The sequence below is a fragment of the Calliphora vicina genome, chromosome 4, assembly GCF_958450345.1.
Source record: "Calliphora vicina chromosome 4, idCalVici1.1, whole genome shotgun sequence".
Classification (NCBI taxonomy): domain Eukaryota; kingdom Metazoa; phylum Arthropoda; class Insecta; order Diptera; family Calliphoridae; genus Calliphora; species Calliphora vicina.
Genome location: NC_088783.1, coordinates 28,611,613 through 28,628,070, shown reverse-complemented (window position 1 = coordinate 28,628,070; position 16,458 = coordinate 28,611,613).

Sequence of the window (16,458 nt, the reverse complement as noted above, 5' to 3'; positions counted from 1 at the left end):
ATTGGGAAATATTTGGAACCGCGGTCATCAAAAAACTGGAGTAGGGTGGGTAAAAATGTTGAAAGTTTAATTTTCAAATGTGAATATCTCCTACGCTGTAAAATGATAAGAAGATTCTTTGCGTATAATTTTTTTTGAAATAGAAACACAAACGAAGAAATAGGATAATTTTTAAAATTGAACATACCCGAGGTGTCCTACTTTGGGGACCCCTGGTCCTGTTCCTTGCGGGCTCATGAGGTGCAAATTCAAAACTTAAACTCGACAACGCTTCCTCTTTGCGCATGTGAAATTTCATTCCAATCGGACTAAGGGTTTAGAAGTTACAGATTAGGATTGTTGTCAAATTATATTATAGTTTTTATATGACCATAATACTTAACCATGACTTAATGATTTCAACAATCATTAATAATTAATAGTATCACAACCATAATATGACTATTTGAAGTTATTACGATTCCACCTCAATCATAATATGGACATGTAGATATTGAGATATTGACTTGAAATAAATGTCGATCAAATTGATCCTAATATTTGCAATCCTATTAAAATTCTGATACAATTTTATAGTTTATTTTGTCATAAATAATAAACTCCGCAATTCCTAAAAATTGGAATGAAAATCTCAAAAATTGTATTTTTTTACTATTTTTCTCATAGGGTTCACACTTTCTTCGGAGCTGGGAAAATATTTTGGGTATAAATCGGATACACATCAAGGTTTCCAAAGCTGCTTTTCGTTTTCTGGTCCCAGCTTTGGGATTTTAGAACAAGTTGAAATTTTCGAAGGGCGAAGATACGACATATTCAAAAAATGGGACATGTTTGTTATACCAAGATGTTCTCCGTAAAGATGCCTTACAGTAAAACATAAAATTGTTTCTTAAAGGAAGTTTTTTGTTAAATAAAAAAGAGTTAAGTCACCTTTTCTTCAAAAAAACAGCAAAAATCTACTATTTTTTTAATTTTTAAATTGAAAATCGTTAATTTTTGGATCCGTAATAAAAATTTGAGTCCATTCGGTTCATTCGGTTGTTAAAAAAGTGGTCCAAGGTAAGGCAAAATTTTAAAATTTAAATTTTGAATTGCCTATAACTCGAAAAATGTAAAAGAATCTAAAAATATTTGAAATCGGATGATAAACCAAAAAATGGCACTAGTTTTAAAATATTACATATCGAAGATACCCTACTTTGAGTCCTCATAGCGCCGCCCCTGGAACATTTGTAGGGTCCATTTTAATAACTTAATACTCCTTGTCTACGCCCAAGACAAATTGTATCCCAATCGGACCAGCCGTTTAGAAATGTAAGATTTATTTCCAAAAAAATTTTATTCTGGCCCACTGTACATACTTTATAAACTCACTGGCAATATATTTGGGGCTAAGTCTAACAGCACCTACAATATACTGACTGCTCTGCAACTCGCCGTTACTATTTATATACTCAGTGCCATCTTGTAGTAGTTTCATAAATTATCTAATAGACAAAACGGGAATGTTCTATTTCCACAATGATCACCTACATCTTGTAGCAGCTTTAATGTTAATGTTATAAGCTTTAACACTTAATGCTGTTGTACTTATAAACAATATTAATAACAGTGTGTTTAATTGGGAATGGTTTTAGGAAATAAATTGCTAAAATTTTAAATTCTGAATTAGGATTTTAGTGAACTAAGATTAAATTAAATTAATTATTTCGAAGCTCTGGTGCTAATCATAGAATTTAAAAAGTAATCTTCGAATTAAGAGGTTTCAATTTACTTCTTATGTGACAGGTAACATTTATATAAAGTTGTAGAATTGAAATTTGAGCCTACTTCCATAGAAGCAATCACTTAACCAGTCGGCTACCTTCTCTCTATAAAACAAAGGATATAGAAAGAGACTGCAAAATGTTATTTGACTTCTCCATAGACTACTTGGGACCTGTCACATAGCTATACCGAAAACTGCAACAAAAAATCATATTAACTCATTAAAAGTGTAAATTGACAAAATTATAGATGCATTTGGATCAGTTAAGTAACAAGACTATGGCAAAAGAGGATGCATTGTTACATGTATAACTAGCGGGTTGTTTAATATCCCTCTGTCTCTCTCTGTCCTGCCCACAAACACCACATCTTCCCTCTGCCCCATGTATTGATGACAATGACAACATGTTGTGTCTGTCTGTGTATAGAGAACATGTATAAGAGTGGCGTGAGAGTGACATCGCCTATGGATGATAATGTGTCACCATGCTTTCAAAATATAATTCAATGAATTTTTATTGGCAAATTATGTTAAAGAACGAACAAAAAATACAGATTTTATTTGATATTTATGACTTGAGTGTATATTGAATCATTTTATTATTGTGTGCTGTTCAATTTGTGTGTTTTTTTGTTGCTGTTTTTGCTTCACTTCCGTTCTGAATGCTGCCTGCCACTAGGTTCACGGATACAGGTGTTTTAGTGCTATTTTTGTGTATTTAAGTCTTAGTCATCTTCATGTGTATGTAGTTTTTATTGTATTTCAATAAATATTGTCATAATAATAATCACTATCGTCATCTTTATGTGCGCTTTTTTATTATAGCTTTATACTTGTATTATAATATGGTGGCCTCATTCTTCAAATGATGTCCTCGAAGATGTCCTGATAGCTATTGCAGGTGTGTGTTTGTGAACGGTTTCTATTTGTTTCCACACAATTATGCCATTGTAAATTCAATCTTGTCTTGTCAATTTTCCACAATTTACATATTAATAATAATAGTTAGGTGTAGGCAGCAGATGTTGTTCTAAATATGATTATTTAGCATATAAACTGCATTTTATCTATAATTTACATATTGAGTAACCTTGTTGCATGTAAAAAGGCAAGAGGTATGAATGTTTAAATAAGAATCATGATTTTCATGTCCTTATACTTATATATTGAAATTGTTTTTGAATAAATAAATAAATCCCCCATAGAGTGTAATTCTAGCTGTGAAGTTACATATAAAGTTCTTATAATTGTTGTCAATAGTCTTAGCAACTATGATGACATTTTTCTACTATGGCAAATTAATTTTGACCATTTGAAATTAAGTTTCTGTTTCCATATATATGGGCTCAGTTGAATAAGTTTTGTTTTAATCTAAGCATTATTTCTTAATAATCAAACATGAAACCTCATGTATTTATATTTCAAAGACAATAGAAATGTAATACATCCTCTTTACAAACTGCAAAACAAACGTATAATTATTTCATTGTAGTTATTACACAACAAATGTAAGTTCATTAGGGTTCTACTAGAAATGAATTCAAAATTCTATTATTCTCTATTATCCCTTAGTTTTATGCGAGATATCTGAGAGATTAATAAATGCGAAATTAACCATAAGCTCTCTTTTGTTGTGTCTTATGTCTGACTTTCTGGTTGAATTTTCCGTTTTGGTGTATTCAGGGACTTATAGTAAAATTTCACGGATAATATTTTTGCGGAACATTTTAACCCCTTAAATCCCTGTTTTAATTGTGTTTTTTGCTATTTTTTAAAATAAGGACACACAAGACCCATGCCTTAAATTCGCTGAACACATTTTATATCTAAATGTAAGGATCACATGGTTTCTTATGCCGATTAACAATAAGAATGTGCCTGAGTTGGGAAACTTTAACCCCCCCTCAAATGAAATTCAGATGTAAACTTTCAAAACGCCGATAAACATGTCTTTTTTTTGTCTCCTCTATCAAAATTAATTGGTCGGACCTTGTTGTTGTTGTAGCAGCATAAACAATTTACAATAATCAATCTGGATTTTCTGGTGGTTCTGCATGTTGTTCAAGTCCAAGAAATTGAGCTACTTCAACAGGATGAGTCCATAAATCCATTGGACTGAGTGAAGTAGGGTTGGCTGAACAGTTAAATATGTGGAGGGTGTCTTGAGGACCCTGACCATATGCTGGGCATAAGTTAAGGACGGCACGGTCTATGCGAGACCAAAAGGCATTAAGCTTGTTGCTCCATCCTGATCTAAGTTGTGCCAGAACGACTCTTGTTCCACGCAGCAGAACCTTCTCGGCGTCTGCTATCGGTGGTGGGCGACCTCCAAGTACGACATTCATACGGTATCCTGCTACCGCGGAATTGATGGCGTCTCTGTGAATGTCGTTCAAAGCTGTCATATACGAGCGGCGATCAAATGGATCCTGCACATACCTCTGTATGTTCTCCTCGTATTTCCGAAGGTCCTGTCTGACATGTCTAGGGGGAGATTCCAACTGTGTGATGCTGAAGTTTGGATGACTCCTCCGATGACATCCCAGAAGGAACTGTTGCGTCAATATGACGTTGTGTTCCTTGACCGGTAGAACTTTGGTTTCCTCGTGAAGGTGGTGTTCGGAGGTTATTTGAAGGCAGCCTGTGACGGTCCTTAAGGCTGCGTTTTGACAGCTTTGAATATTTCTCCACTGGGTATCACTCAACGAAGGCGACCACACTGGAGCAGCATAGTTGACCACTGACCGGCCAATCGTCTTGTAGGTAGCAAGCAAAGTTTCTTTGTCCATACCCCAAGTACTGCCGGCTAGTGCTTTGAGGACCTTGTTCCTATTTCGCAGTTTATGCGTGATTGCAGCGGCGTGTGCTGAGGAGGTAAAAAGGCTATCAAAAGTGACACCCAAGATTTTCGGGTGGTTCACTGTCGGAATTTGTACGCCGTCGACCGTGATGCCTAAATTCTGTTTTACCTCCGTCGGACCTTGTAATTTTTGTTGGTGTTGTACAGTGTTATTTTACGTGTAGAATATACCCTACCTTGAGCCACCATTTTCAGAATCCATTTTAATAACTTAATCTCGAATACTTCTTGGCTATGCTCACGACAAATTTTATTCCGGACCAGTCGTTTAGAAATGCCAATTTATTTATAAAAAATTTTGATTCTACAATTTAAAAGACTAAAGATTAAATTTTCATTTGATTTTATTCGCGTTCTGATGTAGCGTTCTTGTACCTAAATAATCGTTTGTTATCAGTATTGCGCGATAGTTCTAATCAAGTAACTGAACATTTTAATTTAAATCAAGATTTAGAGGATTTAACTTAAATTAAGTTACTGCATTAAATATTTTAGATTGCTTTTTATAATTTATGTTTATATGTGTCCCGTTCGCTGTCGTGTCTTTTCAAAAGCAAATGTTTTTATAATATTAATTGGAGGAAGAATAATGGAGTACAATTGATAGAAATTGACTTAAGTATAAAGAATATTGCGATAAAGCAGCTGAGAAGACGCAGTGAGTATCTATCGATATTGAGAAAAACCGATAACATGCTGCTGAAGAGAAAAATATCGTATATGTCTGTTTGTAAAAAAAACGAATGCAAAATTAGTATTTGTTTTGATTGGCAGCATTTTCATTTCCAATCCTCCCTAATACACATTTATGGTCTTAATTAAAATAACAAATATTTCATAACCACGGCTTTCTTTTTTTTTGTTTGTGTTTTATGTAATTCGCAGAGAATGTAGACTTAAAAATAGTTTAAAACCCACAGATTAAACAAACAAATACAGAGATTCGTACTCATACAACACAACACCACACAACGCTAATCTGGTCCAGGTCAGTGATGCCCATATTAAACAAGCTATGGAATATTAGCAGTAACAACTGCAACAAATCTGAAATATATAAAACATTCCAGGTTACGTACATATGTACATAAATACATACAAATAATGGAAGAAAAAACTATTACGGTAACAAATGCTGGTTAAAAGAGGTTGCCTTGGTAATAAAGCCCGTGTAGCCTAGTAAATAACACAGCAACAGAATACAATACAATACAATGACATGTAACATTGTGGCAAGCAGTTATAGTTGTTGCCACAAAAGTATACTTGATGTTATTCCTGTTGGATGCTGTTTGCAATACAATATTCTATGGGTATTTACTTCTAGTTGAACGCATATTATCCAGAAACCATAAAATTGAAAAATTTTTCAAATAAACATAAAATACATGTATGTATTCTAACACACACACCCAAACAGAAATACACTAACATTTGTGTATACATATACACAAGGATATTTTTATATGCAAGTGCATGTGAACATAAGCTTATGAAAAATATAGGTTTAAATAAACCAACAAAAAATATTACACATTTTTTTAGTTTAGCACAGATTAGACCAATATGACCAAAGTAACTATTATAGCTACTTATTATAAATAATTCTAAAAGATGTTTAAGAAAATTAAAAAAATAACCTGATTTGTATGAAATTATTTAATTCCTAAGAGGATTCTAAATCATCTTTAAAATGTTTCAGTAAATTAAGAAATCAGGCTTAATTTTTATATTTATTTAAAAGAAAGTAACAGTATTATATTCGGCTGTGTCTAATCATAAATACCCGCCAACATTTTATTGGTTGTGGCGCGATTCGAAACCTAGCGCATTACTCGGATGATGATGTAATTTTGATAAATAAGCTTCACGAATTTTTCTAAATTCGTACATGACCAAAGGCACATCGAAGTTTCTTTATGACAAGGGCTACAACTTTGCCTTAGAGAGTAAATCAAAATACCGAACTGTTTGCAAAATATAAGCTTGAGAAAATGACCACTTTTTTGCAAAAATTACACCGAGGCCCCAAATATTTGGGGGCCCATAAAAAAACTGCATGACTTTGGGCAAAACTAGGAGACACGAATCTTTTGTTTGGTCTTTTATCACGTAGTGGTGTCCGTATATGGTTATATTTCCATGACTCAAAAAATTACACACAGTGTTATTAATTAAATATTTGTATATACACTAGGGATGCCAAACGGGACTGGGTTTTACAAATCCCGGGATTCGGGATTTTAGAAATGTAAATCCCGGGATCCCGGGATTTTTCGGGACCCCGGGATTTTTCGGGATCCCGGGATTTTTCGGGATTTCGGGATTTTTCGGGACTTCGGGATTTTAGTTAAACGTCAAAAACATCAAATTCAACAATAAAAACTATTGATTTCATTAATATATTTAAGTAAAAATATAACAAATCAAAAACTACTGATGCATTAAATTAAAATAAATGGTCCATGATTTCCCCTAGCTCCACACAATTGTCCCCCGGAGAATTGTTTGAGCAGTCATAAATATCTTGATTATGCGGCAATCCTTATAAAATTTTGCACAAAATAAGTTGTAAGTACTCTGAAATAATACTGTAGAGTACTGCGGAAATCGGACTATATTTTCCCCTAGTCCCCTTCAGAAAATAACTTGAACATAAATTTCGTCAATGCAAGGGAGACATGCTGCTCCCTGATTCAAATGAAAAAATCTGGCTGCGTTTGGATTTGAAGCGAGATTAGTATTATACATATGCTGAAATTTAGCTTTCTAAGTATTTTGGGTGCTTCAAAAATCTTCCTAAAATATCAAAAATCTCATAATATTTCGGGATTTGTTAATCCCGAAAAATCCCGGGATTCTTTTTCACAAATCCCGGGATTCGGGAAATCCCGATCCCGAAAAATCCCGGGATTTTCGGGATCGGGATTTCGGGATTGGCATCCCTAATATACACTGTACAAATATACACCTTTGTATGTCTATGACCAATATATCGATTTTTTACAAACGCAATGACAAACTAAATTACTCTAAATCTTTTTGGTGATGGGTATAACTATTACAAAAAAAAAAAAAAACTTTCATCAATATCACTAACATCTAAAAATTGTTGGGAAACTTAGCTGAAACCAGACCTCAATCCTTTTCCAAAAAGGTTGCACAAGCGAGTTTTTTTTTAGAAAATGATAAACCAATACAAACTCAAGAAGAAAATAAAACGAAAACGTTGAAAACCACACAAAAGTTATTTGACCATATGTTCGCGAGTTGTGTGTCTATTTGTGTTTTTTTTTCTTTGGAATTTTTAGCATTGTTGCAGTTGTGTTGTTGCTGTTGTTGTGTTTCCTGTTCCCCACAATTCAAATATTTTGTTAGACACCCATACCACTACAAAAGAACTAGCAAAATAACTTTTACAATAAACGAACGAACAAACAATCATGCAACCGAATGAATGAATGAGTGAATGAAAGAATGACTGAATGATTCACAAAATGGAATAAACTTTAGAGTTGTAGAAACTGTCCAGCAGTTTAAAAAGTGGCAATTGGAAGCCTTATACTAGCTATATTAAAAATCATACAAAAAACTAGTTTTTTTATTAAAAAAAACTTCCTTTAAAAACATGTAACAATTTTATGTTTTTCTGTAAGGTATCTCTGCGGAGAATATTTTGGTATAAAAAATGTATTATATTTTTCGAATATGTCGGCCTTACGCCCTTCCGAATTTGAGCTATTTTTTTTATCAAAATTTCAACTTTGGGCCATATGTTCTAAAATTTCAAGGATCAGAAAACAAAAAGCAGATTTGGAAACCTAGATATGTTCCCTATTTATCCCCAAAGTATTTTCCCAGCCCTGAGGGAAATGTGGACCATATGAGCAAACTGGTAAAAAATAGGAATTGCGGTATTCTTTTTGACCTTTTGACATGTTTTTAGGCACTTTGTTATTTAGAATGACAAATTTGAAAAAAGGTGTAAATTTCATTGAGTTTTGTTAATAAATAAAGATTTTATTACATATTTATTGAGTTTCTAAAACTAAAATTTGTATAAAAATTTTAATAGGATTGCAAATATTAGGAACAATTTAATCCACATTTATACCGTACTAATATTTGTTGGTCTTACAAAAAAAATTTCAAGTAAATATTTCGATTAGATTGAAAAATATGCCACTTTAAAACACCGACCTTCAAAAATATTGCAATTTTTAAACTCGAATACTCCTTGACTAAGCCCACGTCAAATTTTAACACAATCGGACGAGCCGTTTAGAAATTTCCAAAAAATATTGATTCTGCCCCACTGGACCATGTTAAAATCACAAGTCAAACACATTGCTCGTAGGTTGAGATTTCACTAGTACTAGTTCTTAGTGGATAACTAATTCGACGTTGCGAACTAGTTCAATGAACTGCAGGGTAGATGCAGTTTGTTTGTAAATGTGTGAGTGTATGTGTGTTTTACACAAACACTGATACTCTCATATATACACTCACACATATTGTTTGTGTTGTTTGCATGTTACTGTCAGTTATTTAGTCTAAAAACAGACAGACATTAGTTTTTCTCCATATGTAAGAAAACCTGAAAAAAAAAATATCGTTTTCATAGTTATATTCTAAAATTTTTAGTACATTTTGACTTTTATTGTTGAAATTTTTATTTCAGTTCAACACAATTTCGTATGAGTTCTCTGTGAGTTTTGTTTTTGCAATATTCTATTAGTATGTTTTGTAATAACTTTTTGCATATTTTTTTCTAGCATTACAGTTTAAAATATTTTGTTTCCGTTTGTTTTTTTTTCATTTTATTCTGCTGTTTCATTTTGTATTTGTTGATGTTGTTATGAACAAAAGAAATATATAAAAAAAATTCAACATTTATGAACTCATTAATTTACTGCTGGCTTGTACAAGTTGAGCTATAATTGCACTCTTTCACTCACTCACTGACTCACCAACTTGTCCGTGGGTGCAAAATGTAATTGAAGAAGAGCTGAAAGTGAATTCAAATTCATATATGAACATTAGAGTGGCTGCGTTTCCATAAAAGCAAAAATTAAGTCAATCTTTCCAATGAAAAGTGTGTATTGTAGGTTTCGTATATTAAATTCAAATGGTATTCAAATTCCTTTATATTGCGGTGAATATGAAAACAAGTAAGAAAGTATAGTCGGTCAAACCCGACCATATAATACCCTACACTAAGTAAAAGAGCAAAAACATTTTTCTTTTAAAATTTCAATAATTTATATTTTTGAGTGATTTTCGGAAGTGGGCCTTATATGGGGGCTATGACCAATTATGGACCGATCACCATGAAATTAGGTCGTGTGATTTATGTCTATATGACAGTTTACTATGTTGAATTTTGTGAGCGATTTATGCACGTTAAAGTGAGAGATACATTTATAAATTAAACATTTATGACCGATAAAGGACATTTCTATGGGGGCTAGGTGAAATAATGGACCGATTTCAGCCAGTTTCAATAGGCTAGGTCCTTGGGCCGAAAAAATAATATCTACCAAATTTGATCGAAATATCTTCTAAATTGCGACCTGTACTCTGCGCACAAGGTTTACATGGACAGCTAGCCAGCCAGCCAGCCAGCCAACCAGACGGACGGACATCGTTAAATCGACTCAGAAAGTGATTCTAAGTCGATCGGTATACTTTAAGGTGGGTGTTAGACTAATATTTTTGGGCGTTACAATCATCTGCACAAACGCATAATACCCTCTCCACTATGGTGGTGTAGGGTATAAATATTGATAATTCGTTAATAATTTAGATATTTTTCCTTTAATCCATCTCACCGAATTTTACTATAAAGACAGTCGAATAAATCGGTTGTACACATACAACATTGCGGTAGCAACATTACGGAACAGTTGATAAAGAAGAATTACGATTGAAGCGGCTATCTAAAATGTTACAGCTACAACTGTAAAATTCGGTCATTAAGATTGAATCATTCGGTTGGCAACAAATAAGATTACCACAGCGAATATATATATTCTCTTTGAGCATGACAAATATGATGAATATAAATAAAATGAGGTGAACTTTCATTAATTTTCTAAGTTAAGCAGATCTTTAACTACCCTAATGTACCTATTTCATATGAAATTACTTTGGTAAAATAGAAAAATGAAAAATAACATAACAAAACTATTTTAATTACATGAAGTAAGTGAATAAATATGCTATGCAGTTAACGGCGAAAAAGCACTGGGTAATAGTCATTTGTGGTAAAATACTTACATACTTTATTATACAAACAATTGTTGCCAAATTAAAATGATAGAACTTTTAAGAAAAAAGTTATTAAAAAATAATAATAAAACTATTTAGTGTAACAAAAGACTGCTTCAAAAATTGTATGAAGGAAAAAATCTGACAGCTAACTATTATTATTCGTCACACAGTATTTGCATATTCACCCTTATCGCGGTTGGCGTAAGTTTTTTACGCCTACGATTGCTTTATACTAGATCAAAGATAAAATGTAACCTGTTTCGTTAATCTAGTACGAAACTTTCGTAGGCGTAAAATACATACGCTAGCCACGATAATTTTGGAACTGGCATTATTCTTCTTTCAATTTATATCCATTTAAATTCAATCAATATTCTTCTATTCAATTAATTTCAATTGTCCTACATTTTGAGTATTTGGTTTCAAAATAATTGTAAGTAAAAAGTAACTCGTTAACTCGTTACATTGAGATTTTACTTATGTATCATGGGGCGTATGATTAATGCGGATGAATACTAACAAGTATACTCCGCACGAATAATCGCTCAAAGGAAAAAAGTACAAATGTACATTTTTGGATATTAGGGCCTGACAAGCAGAATTTTGGTACAATAATTTTAGGAATACCTTCTTTTACAATTTAAATTTGTGTGAGAAAATGTTGCTAGCAACATTTCACCATGAAAAGCAGAGTATCAACTTGAATGAAAATGTTTGAATAAATTTCACAACAATTTAAGTGATTGTTCTTTTTATATGTACATTAGAGTGACAGCCGATTTTTTTTTTTTAGATTTCAAAGAGTGCCGGGTGGAATATTGTGACACTAGGCCTAAATGTTAAGTGCTGACAATTTGAGCCAAAACGATTTCTGGACGCGCATCGAGGTCAAAGTTCAGATATATGCAAAATTATACTATTTATATGGAATAAATAGGTGAAACTCGTTAAATTTCTGCATTGTTTTCTAGAAATGTATAGATTTATTTATATTAATGAATATTACATTAAACATTTTTTTTTGGAAGTTAACCCTGCATCTCCTTTGGGTCAAAATGACCCAAAAACTGTATTATCGCCAAAATTCGGAAAAAAAGCAAATTTTTCAGATATTTTAAAAATTTTGCTACTAAATAAATACTTTTGCAATTAAATGCAAAAGAATCGGAATGTGTACGTAATTATCGTTGCAATGAGATATAAATGACAAAATTTGGTTAAAAAATGTTAAAGTTATTACAAATTCGCCAGACCATTAACGTGTTTCAGGCCACTTGAACAAAAAATTTAGGGAAAAAAATTAACATATTTCGAGAAAAATTAAAATAAAAGCTAATTTTTATTTAAAATATATCCGTATTTACTTGTGTCTTCGTAGGATACCGTTAACCTATTCGCAGGAATGGCCAAAAAAAATTATTTTTTTTAACGGCTGTTTCAAATCTCCATTTTAAAATTTTTAAAAATTTTGTTAAACAAATTTCAGAATTTTTCGATCATCACATTGGGATTTATTGAGATCAAAATAGGGAATAAAAATATGAAAAAATTATGTCAATACCTCTTACAGTTTTTGCGATTTTCAAGAAAAACTAATTTTTTGTCCATATTTAGGCGAATGAGCCCAATTTCCTTAATGTTATAAATTTTAATAATAATATTATAGTCCTTGTAATTTTAAATATGGTCTGAAAGTTTTACTAAAATCGGAAAACGATAACCTTAAATCGTGAAGGTCAAGGTCAAATTTTTCAATATTTGGAATTTCTAAAGAAAAGATAGCGAAATGTTATATATTTTTGGGCCGATGTTAATATTCATTAATATAAATAAATCTATACATTTCTAGAAAACAATGCAGAAATTTAACGAGTTTCACCTATTTATTCCATTCACCTATTTATTACATACAACTGATTGTCACTCTAATGTACATATTTGTGACATACTTTTCCTAGTGAAATCGAGTTTTGTAGAAAAACTAACGAAATGTTTGAAATGCTTAGAAAACATTTCGTTATTAATATTATGAAAGTATGATTCATAAATAAATACATTGATCGGAAACTAGAAAAAACTTTAAAAATTACTCAAAATAATCACACATACTAGTATTGTTTCACATAGTTTTTTTCTACTAATACATTCTAACCACTTAGGTTTTACACAATTGATTTAGATTTTTGAATGGAGAGTATCCAATCTATTTGTATTTATATATGGTTAGATTGTTAGTCCTTTTATGCAGTTGTCATCCAAATTGTCCAATAATTATTTAGATGTAATTTTGCACCCAGCTTCATTAAAAGTTATTTAAACTTTTTTCGATTTTTAAGCTTAAAACTTTAGAATAAAACCGCCAAATACACATTGAAAACTAACGCTGACAGATTTATATTAGCGGTATTCACTGTTAAGTGCGAATGGTCTAGCAAAACCTTTACAGTTTTGCATTTGCAATGATGCAATACCATTCGCACTTAACAGTGAATACCGCTATTATGTTTTCGTTATTAGGAACATCCGTCCATGCAACCAATGTTTTAAACATACCCTTTGGAGTCCTTTGGACATTTTAATTTTCATTCTTTTATATTTAACAGACTCGCAAATTTATTTTTTTTTACAAATCAATCAAATTTACAAGGGCTTTAGCTAGAACACTCGTATTTTATGAAGCTGTAGTTGGACTTAATTGACTTAAGATGCATTTGAAAGATAATTATGTCAACTTTGGATAGAAATAAAAAAATTTAATGTGGAGAATATTTCCAAAATTGCATCTTAGAATTGCGAATAAGCTTGCGAGATTTTTAAAATTTAAAGAAAACGGAAATGTCCACATTGCTCCAAGGTCATTTTGTTTATATCTTATGGAAGTCATACTCTTCGAATTCACAAAAGATTAATCGAGAACTCGTTGAAGAGGATTTCTAAGCGATATTTAATTAAATTTTATTTAGCAAAAGTACATTATTAAAAGTTCCAAAATAATTTATTTTGTTATAAGGTATTGGGTTTATTAGGGTTTATTCAAATTCATTCATTGCTAGCTATGACCTTTTTCCATTTTTCTGCTTATCTTTTGAGACCAAGAATGAATTAAGCCAATATTGGATACTCTGTTCCAAAGTGAAGCGTATACCAGAGAGCGCTCCGCACCGATCAAAGCAAATAGTAATGGGACGGGTCAATTTCAAAACTTCCCAACCAGTTCATTCTAAATAGTTTCCAACAGGAATTGCTGATGGAATGATGTAATATTACGATTTTCTGTCTGGCCGCATATTCTGAGCGTTTTTCGGCCAGTGTTCGCTTCAAACGAATCAGTTGCCTTCGGTACAAGTTCCATGTGATGGTCTAGCTAAATTTCAGCAGCTCATAATTTTCATTTATAGTGTTCAAGACATGCAAAATCGACATTCAAGGTCTCTCGGCTACAATTCGTATGGTACCCAAATTTTAAAATGCATTTACAAGGGGAAAAAATTCAAATTTTTCAGTTTTTGTAAAAATTTTGCCATTAAAAAATTACTTTTGCAATTTAATTTAAAACAATAGAAATGTGTACGCAATTGTCCTTTTAATGAGACATAAAAACAGAAATTGGTGAAAAAATTTTAAAGTTATTAAAAATTCCCCAGTCCATTAACGTGTCTCAGGCCACTAGAACAAGCAATGTGGAAACAAAATTAACATATTTTGAGAAATATTAGAATAAAAGATAATATTTACTTAAAATATATCCATATATACTTGTATATGAGTTTTTGTCTTCATAGGATACAGTTAACCTATTCGCAGTTATAACCAAAAAATACATTTTTTTAACGGCAATTTCAAAATTCTATTTTCAAATTTTTAAACATTTTGTTAAACAAATTTCAGAATGTTTTGATCATAAAAATATGAAAATATTTCCTATAGTTTTTCCGTACCTGCTATTTAAATTTTGAAATTATCGAGAATAACTAATTTTTTGGCCATATTTTGGCGAATGAGCCCAAATTCCTTAATGTTATGAATTTTAAGTAAAACCTGTTCAGAATATTATAGTTTAGGTATTTCTAAATATAGTCTCAAAGTTTTATTAAAATAGGAAAACGTTAAACCTTACATCGTGAAGGTCAAAAGTAAAATTTTTCAATATTTGACATTTCTAATTTAAAGATAGCAAAATGTTATTTAGTTTTGGGCCCATTTTGATGAAACTTAAGAAGAATATAACATGAAGTCTAGAATTTATAATAACAGCACAAAAATGGAAATTGCTATAATCATGTGAGAGGTACTTTAAACATATTATGGTTACCACAATTATTTATTTATTTAATTACAGTGACCATAATATTGTTAAAATATTGTTGAAATTGTTATGGTAAACATATTCAACTATATATTTTTTCTCTGGGTGAAGATGCTACATAAGTATAAGTTTTAAATTTGTTTCTACTACTGAATCAAAATCTACTATAGACTTTAAATCTTTAACACTTTAACATTTCCTTTTTCCCTCTTTTTCATTTCAGGTATGTTTATTTTTTTCTTAACACATTATCATATCAATAATCTAAGGGTAAGCTAAACATTCATTCAACCTCTTTTTAAATTACACTGTTAACATGTTCTATTTACATTAAATAAAGGACATATTTCCCACAATATAAAATCCCATAGTTATTCAAATTACAATATGCTTACATGCTTTTACATTAATAGACCCGAAAAACCAGATAATTTATATGGTAAATAACAACATGTGCCTTGTTAACACAACACAATATAACACAAACCAATTGACCCCAACATTTTAACCCGAACTGTCAACATAAACAGCTAAACAACAAACTTAATACGATTTTCAGGCAACCGTAACTTATCACTCAACGAAAACCATTAATAAATCTTAAAGTGATAGAAATCAAACTCTGGCATAAGCACACGCCTTCTCTCCTCCACCTTTTCACAAAAAGTCAAATCACAGTGTTGAGCTCAATATTGTTAAACTCAGATTGATAGAATGAAGTCAGTCAGCCAGTCCATTGTAACTTTGAAATCTACTTGTAACCCCCACCAGCAGCAGCAATATCCATCCCTCTTTTCCTTAAACTAAAAGTAGACGGTGTTAGTATTAGAATAATAATAAAGTAAAGAATATAAAAAAAATTGACAGATTCCACAAGATGACAAATTTGTCGTCATGACATGATAAATGATAAAACAGTTTAAGAAAAATGTACCTTCTTTACTTTGCCTTTTGGGATGAAGCAAATCATAATATTATGTTTAAAAGATATAGACCGGATGGGCGATATTGTAATGGTAATGATGATGATGACGGAGGGGTGAGGTGTGAGTGTTTATGGCGAACATTGCAAAATAAGCAAAAAATAAAATGATAAATATATTGATAGCCTGCTGCTGTGTTTGGGTGTGTGTGCCTGCCACAAATGATGAAGGTGCCACAAAGTCAAGTCAAGTAAAGTATATTTATACGCCTGCAAGCCGTGTAATGTTTAAGTAATTTAGCATCCTGGGGGAATGTGCAGCAGCAACA